Here is a 19,257-nt window from a genome sequence, read left to right as displayed (position 1 = left end):
CTCAGGATGCCATGAGACACATGCATTCGAATTACCCTCCACCCCAGGGCTGGTTAAAAGCCACACAAAGTCGTGGCCCACCTGTGCTCCCTTCCCAGGGGACTCTTCCTCCCTGTGACCAGCTGCGGGCCTGGTGCCTTGAAGATGCTCAGGCCTTCTTGGAGCGTTGAATGAATGAAGGAAAAAATGAGGTATGTTTGCTGTTACCAATTCAGTGCCCCCACAAGAATGTGTATTCTGTGACACATTTTCATAGAATAAGGCTCGCTTCCTCTGTAGAAGAACTAGTCATTCATTTGTGTCATTGTTTTGGATGGCTTTAAAAATACTCCTTCCATTGAGAGGCTGGGCTCCATCCCTTCCTCTGGATCTGGGCAGAATAGTGACTGCTTTGGCCAGAGGCCCAGGCCTTATGGGGAGGCCACTGCCGTGCTCCAGTCCACCCGGTCCCAGCGTGTCCTAATCTTCAGCTCAGCGCAGAGAGATGCCAGGGCTGCGAGGGCCCAAGCTCTGCATGCTTCCAGACACTGCCTGTTCTGGTCGGTCCTCAAGTGAAAAATCTTCCAGGTCAATGTCTACACATTGCAGAACTGAGACAAAGCAGCATCTCCTCCGGGCCTGCCCGAATCCTTGACCATGGACCCTGAGCATAATAAAACGGCGTGGTTTTACAGTGTGACTATGATTGGGGTGATTTGCAATAGTAACCGTGATGTTGGTAGCTGGTCTGTCTCCTCTAAGCTGTAAGCTCTCTGAAGACAGAGTTCATATCTGGCTTTGCTCATTTCTCTGTCAGTCCTGGGATGAGGGTGAGGGAAGCCAGGTCCCTAAGGCATGAAACTGAAGGAGGAAATCAAATTAAAATGTCAGGGTCCAGGAATGCAGGATGAGCACCTGAGAGTAAGTGCTTCTTTAAATTTAGTGCCTTCGGAGTTCCCGTCGTGGCTCAGTGGAAAAGACCACGGCCAGCATCCACGAGGAAGCAGTTTCGATCCCTGGCCCCGCTCAGGGGGTTAAGGATCTGGTGTTACCGTGAGTTGTGGTGTAGGTTGCAGACACAGCTTGGATCTGGCGTTGCTGTGGCTGTGGTGTAGCCCAGTGGCTACAGCTCTGATTCAACCCCTAGCTTGGGAACTTCCATATGCTGCAGGTATGGCCCTAAAAGACAATAAATAAATAAATAAATAAATAAATAAATAATAAATAAATAAATAAATTTAGTGCCTTAGATGCCCTTTTTGGATGGCCTAGTCCCGGTCCTCATCCACAGAGACCAGCAGAGTGCCTGGTCCTTAGAAGGCACCCAACAGATATGGACCGGATGGATGGAGGAAGAAGGAATGGAGGAATGGATGAAATAGACCATGAAATGATATTTTCTTAGGGCACTGATATATTAGACAAAAAAAGACAAAAATCACAGGACTTGGAGAGAGCCAGGTTTGAGTTAAAATCCTCGCCCCAGGTTTTTGGGTTTTTTTTTCTTTTTCTTTCTTTCTTTCTTTTTTTTTTTTTTAGGGATGCACCTGCAGCATATAAAAGTTCCTGGGCTAGGTGTTGAATCGGAGCTGTAGTTGCCAGCCACAGCAACTAGGGATCCAAGCCGCATCTACAACCTGTACCAAAGCCATATCCTTAACCCACTGAGCGAGGCCAGGGATCGAACCCACATCCTCATGGATACTAGTCAGGTTCGTTTCCACTGCGCCACAACGGGAACTCCATCAGGACCATTCTCTATCGACGGTGAAATATGCTAGAAACACACCACCTGCGAGGGTAACTTTGCTTCCTGGAACTGGGGTAAGGGACCTCCTTTCATTATCAATAAACATTAAGCATAGGTACAGAATTTTACAGGCTAGACTCCATGAGAGACGAAAATAAACAAAAAGTGACCCAGTGCTCAGAAAGCTTATTCTCCTTCAACGTGGATAATAGACTCAAGCCCAGGGCTGGAAATACAAGTAAAAAGTGTCCACAAGGAAATATGATTTGATTTTAGCTAAAGGGATTGGCTAACCCATTTGGAGGACATGCTGTTTGATTTAGCAATGAAGTTTTCTAAAAGATGCAATGGCAAGAAAAGGCATCCCAAGAGAAGGGACCAGAATGAGAAAAGGCACGGAGGGAAGAAAGGCAGAGGCAGTTTATTCAGCAGCAGCAACGTGGTGCGTGGGTATCGGAGGAATGAAGTGGTCATGGCAGTTACGAACGGACAGAGGAATTTGCTCCATGATGTGTAATGCTGCTTAATTCTGTGGGTGATGGGGACCCATCCACAGTTTAGGGTCCCCAGAGAATTGTTCTGATTACTGGACACACTTTTTCACAGGTATCCTCATATCCTTATGACATCCTTGAGAGCCGGGTAAGACAAGTATTGTATTTCCACTTTACAGATGAAAGAGAGCTGAGACCAAAAGCTGACATCACAGCATTAGGAAATGATGTCTTCTGTAAAACCAAAAGCTGTATCAGTGAGGGTTTTACTCAGCAGTGCCAAATAACAGGTGGCTTTATTTATTTATTTATTTATTTTGCTTTTTAGGGCCGTACCCACGGCATATGGAGGTTCTCAGGCGAGGGGTCAAGTCAGAGCTACAGCTGCCAGCCTACACCACAGTCACAGCAATGCTAGATCCGAGCCATGTCTGCGAACTACACCACAGCTCTCGGCCACGCTGGCTCCCTAACCCACTGAGCAAGGCCAGGGATCGAACCCGCAACCTCATGGTTCCTGGTTGGATTCATTTCCACTGTGCCACGACGGGAACTCCACAAGTGGCTTTAAAGTCTTAGCGTCTTACAACAACACATGTATTTCTAGCTCAGGGTTCTATGAGTTGGCCAAGGACAGCTCCTCTTTAGGCTGTGGGTTGACTGGGTTTGGCTTCAGGCAATGAGTTCAGTCTAGATTTGCCCATGTGTCCCTTATCCTCCTTGGAGCAATGACTTCGTAGGGTGTGTTTTTTTCATGGCATATGGCAGAAACAAAAGATGGCGAGCCAAATACACGAGCACATTTCTGTGCTAATCATGTCATGTCTGCATTGGCCAAATCAATGGCTCAGCCCAGTATTCAGGGGCAGAGAAGTGGGGTACTCCCTGGGAAGCTGTGGGAGGGGGATTTTGATTCTATAAAAGGGATGAGGGAGGGAGGGAAGAATTGGGAACCATAATCCCATTGACCAACACTCCGTTGTTAATGCTCAGTGATTCTAAGTGGGAGGGCCCATCATTCCACCATGCAGCTCACTCCAACTCCTGAGCTGCATGTTGGAAACAACAAAGAATGAGCTGCTGTATTAAGTGGATAAGGGGTGGATTCCAATTATATAAATATTTAAGTGATAAGGACTCAGCAACACACATGGTGTAGGTGATTGCCTTTCCCTGGGTGAGCCTGGGCTGCCTTGGTCAGAGGCTGCCCAGAGTGCCAGCATCTCACCACAGGGAGGATGGGAGACTGGATTTGGGCAACGCGCCCCTATGTGAAAGTTCAACCGAAGAAATGGCAGCCTATTCCCTCTGGAAGGAAGGGAGGAAAATAGATTGCACTGGATTTATTGCAACATGGCACCACACCCTTTCAGAATGATTTTAGGGATTTTCAGGGTGATGAAGATCCCTGTGGAAGCCTTGCTCTGTGTGTGTGTGGGGGGGCAGTATGGGCAGAAGTTGGCAGTTAATCACTGAAAAAGTCAGCTAAAATGGGGAATCTTTATACGCTAGACCCTTTAAAAATTTTTGGAGTTCCCTGGTGGCTCAGGAGGTTAAGGACTAAGCAGGTGTTGTCACTGCTGTGGCTTGGGTTCAGTTCCTGGCTTGGGAATTTCCATATGCTGTGGGCATAGCCAAAAGATTTTTTTAAAAATTTAATGTGATAAATGTACATTTTCTTTTTCTTTTCCTTTTTTTTTTGTCTTTTTGCCTTTTCTAGGGCCACTCCCATGGCATATGGAGGTTCCCAGATTAGGGGTCCAATCGGAGCTGTAGCCGCCGGCCTATGCCAGAGCCACAGCAATGTGGAATCCGAGCCGAGTCTGCAACCTACGCCACAGCTCACGGCAATGCTGGACCCTTAACCCACTGAGAAAGGCCAGGGATCGAACCTGCAACCTCATGGTTCCTAGTCAGATTCGTTAACCACTGTGCCACGATGGGAACTCCATAAAGGTACATTTTCTTTGCCATTCTTTTGATGTGTAACCAAGGCTTTTCTTGGAGTTTGGGTCCCGTTCTTTCTCAGTTTCTCTTTCTTGGCTAAGCCAGCTGTACGTCCCTGACAATTTCCAGTCGTGGTTTTCTTGAAGTGACATGAAGAGATCTGAAGGGCACTTATGGATCAACCAGAATGCAAGACTCTGAGGATTTTTTATTTTTTGTCTTTTTTTTTTTTAGGGCCGCACCATAGCATATGGAGTTTCCCAGGCTGGGGGTAGAATCGGAGCTGTAGCTTCTGGCCTACACCACAGCACAGACATTCCAGATTGGAGCCGAGTCTGTGACCTACATCACAGCTCACAGCAATGCCGGATCTTTAACCCACTGAGCGAGACCAGGGATCGAACCTGCATCCTCGTGGATGTTAAGAGTTGTTTCCACTGAGCCAGGACAGGAACTCTGAGGATTTTTAGTCTTTACTTTGCCCAATCTTTTGTTTCAACTGCACTTATTTTTCTTATCAACTTTATGCAGGGATTATTTACATATAATAAACTGCATCTAGTTACCGTATATATTCAATGAGTTTTTAATGAGTTTTAACAGTTGCCTGCAGTTCTAGACAGCTGTAGAAAACCATGCATTTCCATCACCCTCAAAGATTCCTTAATTTTAAATAATCTTTTTTTTTTTTTTTTTTTAGCAATTTACCTTTATCTTTCCCAAACATTCATTCGTTTTCTCAGAAATCTCAATGCTTTCTTTACTTACTCTTATTTCATTGGTTACCATACTTTGTAACTGTTGAGTGATTGCAGTGTAGTGGCATAAACAGATTTGGGTACAAACATGGTGGACACAGTAAGGACTAAACTCAGCCGGGTAAACAAGAGTGTGTGGACCACCAGAGAGGTGCCCACTAACCCTGAGGTGTTTGACAGAGGGCAGGAAGGGCAGCCAGTGGATCAGAGTCCTCTGGTTAGAGGCTGACTGGGCCATCTCTGTTTGGGGGTTCCATGCACTGTTGTTCAGTTTGTGCACTGCACAAGCAGTCAGCAAATAGGGCAACTGAGGGCTAAAATCCTGCTTGAGTTTCTTGTTCCAAGCCTTGTGCTCTACAGATTCTTCCGTCTAGAGGCAGCACCTTTTCCTAATTTATCTACTTTCTAACTTGTGCCAAGGCCCAACAGAGGCTAGCAGCAGTCCTACTCTACGCCTTCAGTAACTTTGACTTTAAATACTGGTCTTAGAACCTGGTCAGCAAATAAGATGAGGCTTCACTGTTTCATCATCATTGTCTTCTATGAATCCAATACCACACTGAGTGGAAGACCTCGACATCACCCAGTGTCCTCCCAATGACCTTTCAAATCCCAAGGAGAGTTTTAGGCTCCTGGAGCTATCCCTTTGGAGTTGTGACTTCCCCCAGCCCAGGCCAGAATGCTGTGGGGGAGGGGCTTTCTTGGACCCTGACTTCCTTCTGATGGGGGTTACAAGATCTGCAGTAAATGCAATGGACAGTAGGCCATTCTGCAGGGTCCAGCACCAGATCAAAGTCTCCTCATTGTAGCCCCATTGTTTTAATAAGCTTGCTGGGACTCTTTATTTTTTAAATGTTTTGGCTGCACCCCACTGCATGTGGAAGTTCCCTGGGCCAGGAATTGAACCCGAAGCACAGCAGTGACCTGAGCCACTGCAGTGACAATGCCAGATCCTTAACTCACTGCACCACAGAACTTCCTGCACTCTTATGTTTTGTGGTTCATTCTTTTTTTTAATTTTTATTTTTTGCATTTTTTTGGGGGGGGCACACCCGCAGCATATGGAGGTTCCTAGGCTATGGGTTCAATTGGAGCTATTGCTGCCGGCCTATGCCAGGGCCATGGCAATGCCAGATCCGAGCCTCATCTGCAACCTCACCACAGCTCACGAAAACACCAGATCCTCAGTCCACTGAGTGAGGCTAGGGACCAAACCTGGAGTCTCAGGGATCTTAGTCAGGTTCGTTAACCCCTGAGCCACGACAGGAACCCCTGGTGGTTCATTCTTATTTCTGGCTCCTGAACCTGGATGACTTACCTAGCTTTCCCATGTGCATTGTGGGGAGGAGAAAAAGAAGGGCCAAAAAATCTTGCCTTCATCTCTCCTATTAGTTAGAATTTCTTCAGCTAAGTGATAGAAATCCCATCCATGTTGCCATAAGCAGAAAGGAGAATTCATGATGGGCTCAGATAATTGGGAGCCCAAGTGTGAACTTCAGGTGCAGCTGGATGCAGGGGTTCAAGGGATGTCAGCAACGCCCAGTTCTCTTCCTGCCTTGATTGCACTGCCCTCTGGACTACTTCTTCCCACACCAGCTCTTTCTACCTTATGGCAAAGTGACCACAAGCTGTAGGAGGCTTGTACCTTTCCTGCGTAAAATCCCAGCAGGAAATTGTGCTTTTTCCAAAGGTTCCAAAAAAATAAAGCATAAGAAGTATTCTGATTGGCCACTTTGGGTCATGTGCCTGTCCCTGGGGCAAGGGTAAAGTCAGCCGCATCTGAACCTTGTGGACTGAACGGAATTATTATAGTGTGGGGGAAAGGCTGTCCCTAAAGGGATGTCGAGAGAAAAAAAATATGTCCTCACAATACACACCTGCTCGCGCGCGTGTGCACGCACACACACGTGCACACACTCAAGGGACTCTACTTGACCAGGAGATTTTAAGCTCTTAAACCTACCCAGGCATACACATTAGTTGGGATTATTCATTGCATTTACTGTAACCAAATGTCTCGCCCTGTTCCAGACTAGCCGGCAGGAGATTAGCACTGCCATTTGAAACATCCCACGGTTACCTTTTTCTAAAAATCAAAAGGCGAATTGCCTTCCTTTTATTAATCATCTCTTTTCTTACAAGATTTCACCTTTTGTTTTCCTGCACTGTACAAGGAGAAAGGGTGTTTTTACGCTGTGCGTGGAGCTTGGCGGTTAATGGAACCCTTTGATTTTTAAGTAAGAGTGAGTCCTGCATGTGCAGGGAGCCTCCAATAGGCTGGGGACGGTACCTTTAGGTTCATGCCTTCCCCCAGCGCTGGATCGGAAGGGTTGGATTGAAACTTTAAACATTTTGAGCAATACCTAGAGTATGTATAATTTATAAGCCACACACCGTTGGCTGTCAAATAGGCGATTGATCTGACTTGGATCTTGTTAATTATCTTCCACATACATTACGCCTTAACAGATCTTCAGTATACCGGGTATCAATATTAATAAGATTATAAAACACTATTGATAATTAGGAACAGAAGAGCCCAGGCCTTTGATTCTAGCTGTTACAAATGCCCCTGCCTCTCTCTCGATTAGAAAGCGGCCACTTTCTATTTAATAATATCAGATGAGAACATCCATGGCCTAAAGTGGGTTATTAGGCGACAGCTCAGATTTTTACACCAGGATGCAAGGGGCTATTTGAAGAGGAGTATGTGTGAGAAATTCGTGCATCTTGTCTGCCAAAAGCCTAATGGGTGGGAGGAGTTGAAGGAGGAGCTGTGCCCGCGTCCATCAGCCAAATTTTTCATTGCCTTTGTCCAGACAAATCGGATTGGTTTGGTTCTGCAGGCTATTCACCAGGATGGCATTTTATCTTGATTTCTTCCGTTGGATGAAAGAGGCCCCGTTAGGTAGACAGAGAAAGGAGCTAGTGGGATTCAAGGCGGATTTCCAGCCCATCCCATTTTGGGTAGCACGTTTATTTTCTATTTTCTCTCTTTGGAAGAGCCTGGCCTTTTATGTTTTTGTTGGGTTCATAAACTCATTAACATCAAACAGGCAGGTCTGCCACTAACTAGGAGAATGAAAGCAATTTCGTGTATAAATAGAAAGCAGGGAAGCCAAGCGCTGGGACCAGGGCTCCCCCGCCCCTGGCATCTCTCACCTGGCAGAGAACATACCAAGGACTTCCTAGTAGCCAGTCCTAGTGTGCATGCGCAGGATTCCCGGGCTTGGGGGCACAGGAGAATCAATGGGGGTGTTTATTGAGCACTCGGAATCCCCCAGGCATCTGTGTGTTTAATGGACGCCCCCAATGATTCGGAAGCTAACTCAAGACTCTGAGTCCATCTGATTTATCAATGACAATTCTTTCTTTTGCAAATGATAGAAAACTCTACCCAAACTGTTTTAATTGTAAAATGGGACAGTTCAGTGGCTCTCGTGACAGTTGGGAAGTAACCTGGCTTCTGATGGTGCTGGAGACACAGTTCAGGTCGTATTTCCATGTCCCAGCTCCGTTTCTCCAGGGCAGTGCCCTTCGTGGGCAAACTCCATTGCAAGATAGCACGATGGCTGCTGCGTTTCCTGACCTCACAGCCTCCCACTCTACCTCTGGAGGAACAGAGAGCGTCTCATCCACAAAATTCCACAGAGGAGACACGCTTCTCTCTCTTCGAAGGCCCCAGGACTGGCTGTCAGGTCTCCTGCTCTGAGTGTGTTACTTTCATACCTGAACCCGTCCTTATGGCCAGTGGGGGCAAGGCTCACTGGCTGCCCGCAGCTGGGGGTGAACTCCGCTTACCCTAAGCACAGAGCTGAGAGTGGAAGTGATGCATTTCCAAAGGAACATTAGAGACACTTTCGGCAAGGACAGAAAATGGATCCTGGAGAGCAAAGCATAGAGGAATACAATTCCCATCTTCCTAGTGACATAGGCCAGTGGAAATCACCACTATATTTTGTCTTCTGGAAGCCGCTACTTGAATACTTGCAGTCTCAGAGAGCACACTGCTTGCCCCCCTGGCCAATTTAATCTTCAAGCATTGCCTTAGAATAAGCCATTTGGAGTTCCATTTAAAGATGCATGGGGTGTCATTAGAACTGACTCCTTCATATTTCAATTTTGGGCATTCCGCACTGGTATCTGACTGTCATAATTACGCCCTTGAATAGCCCATCTGGACATTTACTGACAGGCACAGAGAAAAGGTGGGTATTTTGCATATATTGCAAATTTGTCCACTTAGTCAAAACTCAAGGACCACTCCATGGACACTATTATCCAGGAAACAATCTTTCAGCACTCAAATCATTTACTGTAGGGAGTTCCCTTGTGGCACAGTGGGTTAAGGATCTGGCACTGTCACTGAAGCAGCTTGGGTCACTGATGTGGTGTGAGTTCTATCCCTGGTCCAGAACTTCCACATGCCGCAGGTGTGGCCAAAACAAATATTTAGTAAAAATCCCATCATGTCCTAGTCTTGGAGATATGTTTATTTATTACTAATTTTCTCCCAAAGAGAGATGTAAGATGATTTACCAAAGTGAACAATCACTACCTAAAAATGGTTATCAAAATAAAATCTAGGAGTTCCCATCGTGGCTCAGTGGACATGAATCTGACTAGCATCCATGAGGATGCAGGTTCCATCCCTGGCCTCACTCAGTGGGTTAAGGATCCAGCATTGCCGTGAGCTGGGGCCTGGATCTGGCATTGCCGTGGCTATAGTGTAGGCTGGCGGCTACAGCTCCGATTCAACCCCTATCCTGGGAACTTCCAAGTGCAGCCCTTAAAAAAAGACAAACAAAACAAAACCACACCTAGATGTGGGAGTGAGAGAGAAATAGCATATACTAATAAGAGGAATAAGAGGGTGTCAGAGGCTAAGTCTGCGTGTCTTAAGTACTGGCAATATTACTAAAGGTGGTTGTACATTTGAACTTCTTGGTAACCAGGGCAAAAAGTTTACAAGATTTACCTTATCAGAAAGACAAGGTATCAGTTAAGGACTCAGGTAGCCCAAGACTAAATCCTGGTTCTCCTTTATCCTAGTTTTGTGGCTCTGGACATCCTAGCTAATAGCTATCAGTCTTGGTTTTCTCACCTGAAACATGAGGTTAGAATTCTATGAGTCCATCCTGGTGCAAATAGGTAAGTAAATGAAAAGGAGAAAAGGAAAAACCTTTGATGGCAGAATTCACATTTTCAGTGTAGAAGGAAATATGAAAATAGAGAGTTGGTATTTTGGCAAACACCATAGTAGTAATTGTTTTCAAGCAAGGATCATCCAGAGATACTAAAATTAGTAGGCCAAATGTGATGAAAAACATGACATTTATAGCATTTCAAAGTATTTCCCTATAGGATATTTATTGATTATGAAGATTTAGTGTAGAGAAACCAAGTGAGCAAAGTGGGTATTCCTAGTAATGAGATATATTTGTTTGTTTTTGTTTTGGTTTTGTTTTTGCTTTTTAGGGCTGAACCCGAGGCACTTGGAAGTTCCCAGGCTAGGGGTCAAATCAGAGCTTCAGTTGCTGGCCTACACCACAGCCACAGCAATGCTGGATCCTTAACCCACTGATCAAGGCCAGGGACCGAACCTGCAACCTCATGGTTACAAGTCGGATTAGTTTCTGCTGCGCCACAATGGGAACTTTGAGATATATTGATGCCACATACTGCCTGTTAAAATGCACTGAAAGGGGTGTAGCTTTGGTCATCCCGCTCCAAATGCGTAATCTGATTCTAATCTTGAGGCAGTATCAGATCAATCCAAATGGAGGGATATTCTACAAATAACTAAGTGGCCAAACCTCTTCAAAAAGTGTTAAGGCCATAAAAGACAAAGAACAAGGGTCTGTCTCAGATGAAAGGAAAGCAGAGACACGACATCCAAACCCAACGAGAGGTCCCGTATTCGGTACCAGAGAAAGTCCAGTAGTGGTATAATTGGTGAAATTCGAATAAGGTCCTTGGATTTGTTAAGTCTTGTATCAGTGTTAATTTCCTGGTTTTGACAATTTTATCATGGTTATGCAAGATGGTAACCTGAGGGGAATTGGGTGCAGAATATACAGGGATTCTTTTTTTTTTTTTTTTTTTGTCTTTTCAGGGTCACATCCATGGCATATGGAGGTTCCCAGGTTAGGGGTCCAATCGGAGCTGCTGCTGCCAGCCTACACCAGAGCCACAGAAATGCCAGATCCAAGCCGTGTCTGCGACCTACACCACAGCTCATGGCAACGCCGGACCCTTAACCCACTGAGCGAGGCCAGGAATTGAACCTGTAACCTCATGGTTCCTAGTCGGATTCGTTTCTTCTGTGCCACGACGGGAACTCCTACAGGGATTCTTTATGCTGATTTTGCAACTTTTCTGTAAGTCTGAATTTCTTTCAAAAGGAAAAGTTCAAGAAAATGTAAGTGGAGTTAGTAACAGAGGGTGCAGTGTAGTTTTGTGAGGGGGCTAAGCACAGAGAGTGCAGAATTCCATCCTCAGAGCAGGGAGGGCTCAGCCCACCCTCGATCTTATTAATGTGATCATTTGCCCCAACTCTGCAGGCACGAGAGTGAATTATTCATGGCTGGACCCTCAAGGAGCGAGTGAGGAGGGCTAGCAGGCGTGCAAACAATCAGGGCATAATTATAAGTGCTAACAGAGGTCAACACAAAACATTTTAAAGCCCTTTCTTTGGCTCAGGTGGGAAGTGCACACCTTTAGGGCAGATGAGTCTGCTCCAGGCTTGATGGCAAGAACTGCCCTCTGATGTGTCATCCTTTCAGCCCTTGCCAGTGAGCTCCTGAGCTGGGCTGAGATTAGCACTGGAGGACAACTGAATTTTTTTTTTTTAGGGCTTCACTTGCAGCATATGGAAGTTCTCCAGCTAGGGATCAAATTGGAGCAGCAGCTGCTGGCCTAAACCACAGCCATATAGCAATGCCAGATTTGAGTCTTCCACCTACATGGCAACGACGGATCTGTTAACCCATTGAGCAAGGCAAGGGATCAATCCCTCATCCTCAAGAATACTAGTTGGATTCTTAACCTGCTGAGCCACAGAGTGAACTCAGATAAGCGAATGTTTTTATGCTGACAGGTCTTCACAATGAAAAATATTGAGGCCAAGGTAGGAGTGTGTGAGTGATGGGTCATATCTAGGACTCAGGTGTCTTCATCACCACCTGACCCCTGAGTGTGTTTTCCAAGGGGTACGTGGACAAATGGCTATGAACTAGGGCTCATTATGCATAGGGAATCCTCAGAATAAAGACATGAGTGGATGAGAATGATAACCATATACGCTTCCTAAACACAAACCTTTAACCAAGGCTATGGCTGGAGATTGATGCTTGGAGAAGGAGAGGTTGGCTGGGGAGCCAGGGAGAAGCAAGGCTGGTGTGAGTGTTTCAACAGGGTGAGAAAGCTATGAACCCTTCTCTGATCACTTCCTGAAGGCTAGAAAGGAAAGCTGAGGTTTCACGATCTCTTGGCAGGAAGTGGGAACTAGTTGGATGGGTTGGAATCCTTTCTTCATTAGAACATGACCCCAGTTAAGGAGATATTGATTCACTGGTGCTTGTAAATGCCGCATCATCTGCAAGGTCAGTTTCACAGGAATCACAAAGCCCTAGAAATGTATGCAGAATTGGGGGTCTGTTACGGAGATGGCCCATAGTTTTAAATCTAATTTTCCAAGAGTTGTGTGACTCCCACCCCAAAAAAGTTAAGACACAGTAAACTATATTAGAGGGAAAGAGGCCAAAACTTAATCCACAGTTTACTCTAAGTTTCTGTGATCGAAGCTTCCCATACAGTTTACTCTAAATCCTATGGGACAGCATAGAACCCAAGAAGTTTAAAATTGTGAGGGGGGATGTTTTGATGAATATGGGGGACAACAGGACAGAAATCTAAAATCTTAGAAAATCGATCTCTTTGTGGTGACAGACACTAGGATGGCTTGTCCCTCAAAGCACATCAAGGGTTCACTGCTTCAGGGGGTCCTCCCGCTCACTCTGATGTCCAGCAGAAGCCTGCACAGGGTTCTTTCTGCCACCCTTCCCCCACCCCTGAAACTGACCTCATCTACGTCAAAATGATCCCTGTGTTGATAATGCTAATGAACATGTTTTGTCCTTGTCTTGTTTGATGTATTGATGTCATATTTATTTCCGACTTTTCATACTACTCTTTTCTTGAGTATTGGTTAGAATAACTCCACTGAAAACAAGAGAAAGCTCAGCTCAAGCTGGCTTAAACAGCAAACGGGATTTTTGGGGGGCTCATATATCATTTAAAGACCAGAGGTAAGTAATCTTCAGGAATAGTTTGATCAGGGCTTTGGATCTGCAGTCCTCTTAGCTCTGCCCTCTATTATGGATTGGCTTTGGTTTCTCTCATGGTCGCTAAGTTGTTTTCCAACAATAAGTAAAGCTATTTATGTTATTTCCAAAGAGGAGAAAGAATCATATCTTTGCTCTAATTGGACCGTCTTTAACCAATTGCTGTGTGCTAGGGGAATGCCATGTGCTAGTTGGCTTCAGTCTTGGCTATTTCACATAATTACTGTGACAAGGGGCTGAAATTATCCCAGGAGCTGGGATGAAGGAGACCCCATCCAAAGCACAAGGTTGCGGTCCAAAATGGATTTTGGAGAGATGGTTGTTATGCCCCATATTCCATGATTCTCTTTGTTTTCCTCTATTTTGGTCTCTATTCCTTATCAGCCCAATCCCCTCCTCCTCTTCTACTCATCTCCTAGATGCCCAACCTATGTTGAACCTCTCATTATAAGTTCTTCCACTCCTTGTACTTCCTCTATCAAATTACTCATCATGTTTTATTAGAATTCATTGACTGATAACTCTCTTCCTCATCTAAAGTCTAAAGTCCATGAGTGCATGGGTGTTCTAGTCCACCCTGTCAGGTGTCAGAAGGTCTGCAGCATCGACTAGGCTCTAAACATGTGTTAAATAATGACCCGAGTACCCCCTATTCCAAGTGACTTCCTCACTGAAGTTGGTAATATAACCCCCCTGTCCTAGAGGAGGAAACTGAGGCTCGAAGGGGTCAGAGTTTTGAGAAGGACCAGAGCTGGAATTTGAACTATCAATCTTGGTCCAGAGCTCATGTTTTCTTCTGCCACTGCCCTGGCCATAAAGGAGAACAAACGATCTGTAAAGATCGAGGGTGTGGTGTCCCTATTCCTGGTAGAGGTTGGCTGCTGTTATGGGAATCCGAGGTCTTTAGCTATGACATGGGATGTAACCGCCTTTTCTTCTGGCCAGGTCTCCCAATGCTCATACTGTTCCTGCCCCTTTTTTCACAGCCCAGCCCAGCCCCCAAGTCCCATCTAGGGGAGGGTTGAAGGGAGATGGGAGGAGATGTCAGCAGTTTAAGAGTTCTTTTTTTTTTGTATTTTTGTCTTTTTAGGGCCATGCCCATGGCATGTGGAGGTTCCCAAGTAGGGGTCCAATCAGAGCTGTAGCTGCCAGCCTACACCACAGCCACAGCAACACGGAATCCGAGCCACGCTTGCAACCTACACCACAGCTCACGGTAACGCTGGATCCCTAACCCACTGAGCAAGGCCAGGTATCGAACCCGAGTCCTCATGGTTCCTAGTCGGGTTCGTTAACCACTGAGCCACGATGGGAACTTCTAAGAGTTCTAATAATAACATTAGGTCAGCCCTTTCCATATATGAAGCATAGCTCATTGAATCATCATGACGAAAGGTAGGAAATATTTTCCCCTTTTACAGTGAAGAAACTGGCAATTAGAAAGACTGAGTACTTTTCTTAAAGACACTGAACTGAACTTAAAAGCAGAAAAATGTGGGTTTGAAGCCAGGCCACCTGATCTCAGAGGCCACAGTCCTAATTAAGAAGCCATAATTCAGGAGTTTCCCGTTGTGGCGCAGTGGAAACGAGTCCGACTAGTAACCATGAGGTTGTGGGTTCGATTCCTGGCCATGCTCAGTGGGTTAAGGATCCTGTGTTGCTGCGAGCTGTGGTGTAGGTCACAGACATGGCTTGGATCCTGCATTGCTGTGGCTCTGGTGTAGGCCGGCAGCTGTAGCTCTGATTTGACCCCTAGCCTGGGAATTTCCTTATGCTGCAGGTGTGGCCCTGAAAAAAAAAAAAAAAAAAGTCATACTTCAGAGGAGAAGGAGTAGAGGGTGGGGAAATAAAGTGTAGGCTGCCTTTTGACCACCGTATCACCAAATGAAAAGTGAAAAACCACTGTGATTTGTTTGGTTTTCATCAAATAAAAATTTTCCCCCTTTGAACTGGCTCATTTAGCATATTTCTCCCTGTATCAACAATACCTATTCATGAAGCACTTACTAAATATATATGCAAAGCACTGCACTTGTCATAAGTGGAATGTCAAGGTACATAAGACACGATCCCTGGGGAGTTCTTGTTGTGGCTCAGCGGTAATGAACCCAGCTAGTATCCATGAGGATGAGGGTTCGATCCCTGGCCTCATTCAGTGGATTAAGGATCTGGCATTGCTGTGAGCTGTGGTGTAGGTGGTAGATGCAGCTCAGATCCTGAGTGGCTGTGGGTATGGCATAGGTTGGCATCCGAAGCTCCAGTTGGACCCCTAGCCTGGGAACTTCCATATGCCATGGGTGTGGCCCTAAAAAGACAAAAGACAAAAATGAAACCAAAAAACTTTATTACTGCAAATAGCAGAAACCAAACTGGCTAAAACAAATGAGGAATATGTAGGTTTAAATACTAGAAAGGTCCAAAGACTGATTCTGACTTCATGTACAGCTGAATCGGGGCTCAGCATTGCCATTGTCTCCGTTTCTGCTCTGTCTTCGACTCTGTCACTCTTTCTTTGCTCTGCTTTCCTCTGGACTCCACTCCTAGTGGACTATTTCCATATGATGGCCCTGACAGCTCCAGAATCAAACATCTGAGCAGGGAATGGAATATGCTGATTGGTCTGGGTCACATAATGCTTTTCTGGACTAGGGTGCTAGGAGGTATAGGAGAGGACAGAGAGAGGTGGTCCCCCAAGGGAAAAATCAGATCCTTTACCAGAAAAGGAGGAGTTGATACAGGACTGGGAGAAAAAATGCATGGCCATCATCATAATCCATTTAACAAGAAAGGGTGTCCACTGATAGATGAATGGAGAAAGAAGAAGATGTGGTACATATATACAATGGAATATTACTCAGCCATGAAAAATGAAATCGTGCCATTTGTAGCAAGCTGGATGGACCTAGATATTATCATACTAAGTGAACTAAGTAAAAAAAGAATGACAAATACCATATGATGACTAGTATGTGGAATCTAAAAAAAGATACAAATGAACTCATTTGCAAAACAAGTAGTTTTACAGACGTAGAAGACAAACTTATGGAGGGGGGGAAGTGGGTGTGAGGGATAAATTAGGAGTTTGGGATTAAGAGACATATACCACTATATGTAAAATAAACAGCCTACTGTATAGCACAGGAAACTGTATTCAATCTTGTAATAACCTACAATGGAAAAGAATCTGAAAAAGAATATATCTATATCCCTATCTATCATCTACCTACCTACCTACCTACCTACCTACCTACTGGAATCCTTTTGCTGTATACCTGAAACTAACACAATATTGTAAATCAGCTGCACTTCAATTGAAAAATAAGTAAAAACCAAAAAACCCCCACTCAAAACAAAACCCAAACTGAAACAAACAAAAAACCAAGAAATGGCATGATAGGGGAGTTCATGGCAGCCTAGCAGTTAAGGATCTGGTGTTGTCACTGCTGTGGCATGGGTTTAATCCCTGGCCTGGTAAATTCCCATGGGCGCAGCCAAAAAAGAAAAAGCATATAGTAAAAGCAATGTGTCAGGATAAGAAGGTCACATGTCCTGCTCTTCAAAGAGACAGTCCTAGAGTATTTGGGGCCAAGGCTATTAGGAAGGGCTTCCGAAAGACCACATGGCTGAACAGAATCTTGAAGAAAAGCACAGAATTAGATAAACAGAGAAGAAAGTGTGAGAGCCTTCTGGATTGGGAAAGGGGAGCAAGGCATGGCAGGGGTTTAGGAATGGAGAGGGGGAGCAAATTTGGCTTCCAGAGGAGCAAGGAGATGGGAAACACGAGGGTGGTCTTTCCAGGAATGAGAGATATACTGGATCACTTCCGGTTTTGAGGCTCTTTGGAGATAAAAGGAAGACATGCCAAAAGCATGCTAAAAATTCTTGTCTGTCTTATCTCTTCACATTTAACAAAGAAACAGTCGAACACTCTTCCCCAAATGGGACCTAGGCAACTGAGCCATTCTCAGGGCAACCAGAGGGCTTACAATGTACATTGTAGCTTATTGCCTGGGCGGTGTGGTCCAACCATGGCCATGAAGGAAAGAGGCAGGATAAGCATCTTCTTTCATCTTGTCACAGAACCTCAGTGACTGTGTATGGAGTTAAACCTGGAGATAATACTAAAGTCTTAGCCAAAAGGCGTTCCTGCTTTAGGCCAGCCCTGCTCTAGGCTCATCAGAGAGGCTGGCCCCTGGGGGTGCGAGTTCATCTGTGCCCTCCGTGGGGTGGGAGAGAGGGCTGCCATGTTGTTGAGCTCTGGGGTGCACCATCCACATCAAAGCCCATATGGATGCTGCCCTTTAGTTGTGTGGACATGACATGGCTGTGTAATTTTTTTTTTTTTTTCCCTTTTAGGGCAGCACCTGTGGCATATGGAAGTTCCCAGGTTAGGGGTTGCATTGGAGTTGCAGCTATTAGCCTATATACCACAGCTCACAGCAACACCAGATCCTTAACCCACTGAGCGAGGCCAGGGATTGAACCCTCATCCTCATGGATACTAGTTATGTTTGTAGCCCCTTGAGCCTCAATGGAAACTCCCAGGGTTGCGTGATTTCTAAAGAAGTGGAGGAAGACATCCTGTCTCAGCATATTCACTTGTTCCCAGGAAAACAGCTCACCAGCCACAGCTTTGCTAAAATCACTGAACCGCAATCCTCTTGGGGTTGAATTCTCCTTAGTGTCCAGTGTCAGAGATACAGTTTAGCTCGGATTCCTCACCAGAAAGTCTCAACCTCCCAGGATGTATAATAATCACTCTCATGATGATTCCAGGGCCCTTCCTTACCATCGAAGTAGAAAATATTCTGGGGAGTTCCTGCCATGGCTCAGTGGTTAACGAACCCAACTAAGATCCATGAGGATGTGGGTTCCATCCCTGGCCTCGCGCAGTGGGTTAAGGATCTGGAGTTGCCGTGAGCTGTGGTGTAGGCTGCAGACATGCCTTGGATCCCCAATTGCTGTGACTGTGGTGTAGGCCATTAGCTATAGCTCTGTTTTGACCCCTAGCCTGGGAACTTCCATATGCCACAGGTGCAGCCCTAAAAAGCAAAACAAAACAAACAAAAAAACATTCTGTCTGCGCAAAAGCATTTGCACGAAGAGCGCTTTGTACTTTGAAACGAATTCCTGGTGCCCCTTGGTTTAAGCAAATCTGACAATCGAAAAATGACTACATAAAAAGGTTAATTCAGGAGAATTATTCACTTTCCCAAAAATATTTCCCTTGGAGTTCCCGTCATGGCACAGTGGTTAACGAATCCGACTAGGAACCATGAGGTTGCAGGTTCGATCCCTGGCCTTGCTCAGTGGGTTAAGGATCTGGCGCTGCCGTGAGCTGTGGTGGAGGTTGCAGATGTGGCTCGGATTCCACATTGCTGTGTCTCTGGTGTAGGCTGGTGGCTACAGCTCCGATTCCACCCCTAGCCTGGGAACCTCCGTATGCTGCAGGAGTGGCCCTAGAAAAGGCAAAAAGGCAAAAAAAAAAAAAAAAAATTCCCTGCAGTCTTTCCTCCTATGCCGAACCCTTGTTAGCATGTTACTAGCATGAGACCATTTTATAAAAATAGGGATGGCCTCATCACTGGTAGGGGACACTCCTGTTGTGGGGATAATGGACATCAGGATTGGGAAATGTTTACTGACCAGGAACAAGACCCCAGCTGTTACCAACAAGGACCCTTCACTCCCAGCACATCTACACTCCAGCAGCTTGCTGTGTTCCCAGCCAAGACCTCGGGGGCTCCTGGGAGACAGCTGTGGGGCAGAGATGCCATCTTAGATTTCATAAGAGGGAGGGAAATCCCAGCTCCGAGAGACTGCGTGACTCATCCAAGGTCACCAGCAAGTCAATGGGCAGGCCTGGGGCCCTCCCTGCTTCTGGCAACCCTGCCCTAGCGTGCTGTGTATTTTTCAAAGCTCAGAGATTCCCCACCCCAACCCCAACCCAGAAGCTCTATTCCCCTGCCCTGGCATGTGGGCTC

This window comes from Phacochoerus africanus, chromosome 15, assembly GCF_016906955.1.
Source record: "Phacochoerus africanus isolate WHEZ1 chromosome 15, ROS_Pafr_v1, whole genome shotgun sequence".
Lineage (NCBI taxonomy): Eukaryota > Metazoa > Chordata > Mammalia > Artiodactyla > Suidae > Phacochoerus > Phacochoerus africanus.
This window is presented reverse-complemented; position numbering follows the sequence as displayed.